The following is a 3,144-nucleotide window of genomic DNA, read 5'->3' as shown; positions in this document are numbered from 1 at the left end:
TTCCTTCCTTCCTTCCTTCTTTCCTTCCTTCCTTCCTTCTTTCCTTCCTTCCTTCCTTCCTTCCTTCCTTCCTTCTTCCCTCTCTCCCTCTCCTCTCCCCTCTCCTCTCTCCTCTCCTCTCCTCTCCTCTCCTCTTGTCCCTTCCTTCCTTCCTCACTCACCCCCCACATCTCTGTCTCACCCAAACACCATCTCAGCTTTTCCACTCCAGGCTGGCACTCTACCACTTGAGCCACACCTCCACTTCCAGCTCTTTTGGTGGTTAATTGGAGATGAGTCTCATGAATTTTCTTGCCCACGCTGGCTTTAAACTGTGATCCTCAGATCTCAGCCTCCCAATAGCTAGGATGACAGATGCATGCCATCATTGCCTGGCTGTTACGTCTCTTGCTAAGAGACATCTTTCCTCCTGGGAAGGAGAAAAGGAGAAGCATCCGGGCAGTGGCTTTTGGCCCGTTCAGAGAAATAAGCAGTGCAAATGGTAGTTAGCTGTTTTATAGGATGAAATTCATAGAAATAATCTCTCGCAACCAACAATTTAATCTCATAATTAATATGGGGATGAATTGCACAACTCTTATCAAAAAAGCACTAGCTATTACCAACCCTTCATTTTCAAAATCAAATTTTTAACAATGATTATTGGAATGTTATAGATTAAGATGACCATTTTTTAGATTCGATGTGTTCACATACCTAGGAGATCCAAAGGACTAAATTAAAAGGCTCTCAGAACAATAGGAGGAAATACAGAGCCACTGAAAGCTGGCTCTGCTTTGGTGACACTGGGTCTAGTTATCTCAACTTAAACTATGTGGCTACGTGGTTCAAACTGAAAACCAAATAATCTAATGTTGTGGAGGGCAGATGCTGTAGTCGAATTTAGCGCTCAGTAAATGTTGGAGCTGTGGAAGAATGAATGGTAATCGTGAAAAGCTAAGGCCTTCCTATTAAATGCAGAGGTTAAGAAAAATGCTTGTTGTAACTCATTACTATTTAATATTTTCCAGAACTTCTGGCTAATGCAATAAGATATGAATTTTTTAAAACTGATTATGTTAGAGGCTAAAAGTACCATGACATAACATTCTAAGCTAAATCTAGAAAATCCAAATGAATCAATTAAAAAGCTCTAAAAATGGACATGCTTTTAAGGAACAAACATGACCACAACTTCTCATGAGAGCGAAGGTAACTATAAGGACATACTAATGGTGATTGTGAAAGATCTCATTTGCCAAAACAATGCCAATGCTAGTGCAAATTAAAATGCTGAAAATAACTCCCGAAATAGAAGCAACTGGACCAACATTTGGGAAGAGGTTAAAGATCTAACCACAAAGATATGCCTCACTTCTAAAGGTGCTATGTTCTAAAACAATGTTTAAAACCTTTCTTAGTGGGAGGGGGAGGGGGACGGGGGATGGTATTGATTGTGAGACTTGAACTCTGGGCCTGGCCACTGATCCTGAGTTCTTTTTTGCTCAAGGCTAGTGCTCTACCACTTTGAGTCACAGTGCCACTTCCAGTTTTCTGGTGATTAATTGGAGAAAAGGATCTTATGGACTTTCCTGCCCAGTCTGATTTTGAACCGTGATCCTCAGATCTCAGCCTCTTGAGTAGCTAGGATTACAGACATGAGCCACCAGCTCCCTGGCTTGCTCTTTTCTTTATTCATACTCTTGGTACTCGAAATATTCTCTTAATATCTCCTTATATTGGATGCTGAAACTCGGGATTCAAAACCCAGGACTTGAAACAGTTCCTTACATTTGGTGCTGAGATCCAGGACTCAAAATCCAGGACTGGAAATATTTCCTAACACACCAAGCCTAATTTAAAATAATATCTCAAGATCTACTGGACCTTAGAGCAGAGATAACCTCACTACAAGCTTGTGCTAAAATGGTCCCTGCAGTTTTTAATGTATTGCCTATAAGTCTAACTAAGATTCTCTTCATAATTTTTGGAAGCAGACACTGTAATCTTCATCCTACACTCCGCCCCTAAGCAGTCATATTTTCTGGCCTTGTACCACTCCATCATCACAAACCGTATTGGCATATTCCTCAAGAAACACCTGTCCAGGAGCCCTTCGACCTTGTCTTACCTTTTGTGTGGGATTTGAGCTCAGGACCAGATCACTGTCCCTGAGCTGCTTTGGCCCAAGGCTAGTGCTCTACCATTTGAGACACAACACCACTTCTGGCTTTTTCTGAATAGTTCATTGCTGATACACGTAGACTTTCCTGCTTGGGCTGGCTTCAAACTGCAGTCCTCTGACCTCAGCCTGCTGAGTAGCTCCGATGCCAGGCATGAGCCACCAGTGCCCAGCTTCTTTTCATCCTGAAGTGTAGTCTCACCTAATGGCACCCAGATACCCTGAGGCTTTGTTTTTGAGTTGTCTCACTTGGTTCTTATATTTAAATGTTCCTGTCTCCTTCCTCCTCCCAGTATTCGCTTCTTGCGAGGAGAGTCTATAATTCTCCCAAGTGACTTGTTTAATAACTACCTAATGAATCATGGTTATCCCAAATTAGCTGGGCTGTCCATGCCATGCATCAGTGGAGGAATAAGTCAGTCCTACCGACTTCAATTCGCTGTGGTCTGCTCCCCTCTCATTATATAATCTCGTGGCCGTCTTAGGCTGCGGTTGGGCTCGCTAACATCCCTCAAGTCATGTGTCAAAGGCCTGGTTCTCATGGTGATGCTAGTGGAGGAAGCGGAACTTTTAAGAGGTGGGGCCTAATGTGAAGTTGCTGAGCCATTGGAGGGCGGGCCTTGGTGTCTGTGAAGGGGATTGGATTATGAGCGTGCACACCTCTCCTCCCCTCTCTCTTGCTTCTTGGCTGATGAGACAAACTCCATCATGTGTTCCCCACTGTTGCTATCCTGCCTCCCCACCCCCACCCCAAAACCAGGGGCCCCTACGATGAGTCTTTCCAATTTTAGAATGGAATAAATAAGTGAAGGAAGGGGAAAATTGACTCTCATTCTCACCCTCCCTCCTTGAGCAGATGGATTTCTCTGCTGCGGTGTGCCCGTAGACATCAGACTCCAGGCCCTTCAGCTATTGAAGGAGGATTTGTGTCCGTGGCTCTCAAAGGGGCTCCCGGGCCTTCAGCCTCTGACTTGGGGCTGCAT

Source organism: Dipodomys ordii, unplaced genomic scaffold, assembly GCF_000151885.1.
Source record: "Dipodomys ordii isolate 6190 unplaced genomic scaffold, Dord_2.0 Scaffold15, whole genome shotgun sequence".
NCBI classification, from domain to species: Eukaryota; Metazoa; Chordata; class Mammalia; order Rodentia; family Heteromyidae; genus Dipodomys; species Dipodomys ordii.
Note: the sequence above shows the minus strand (reverse complement) of the source record.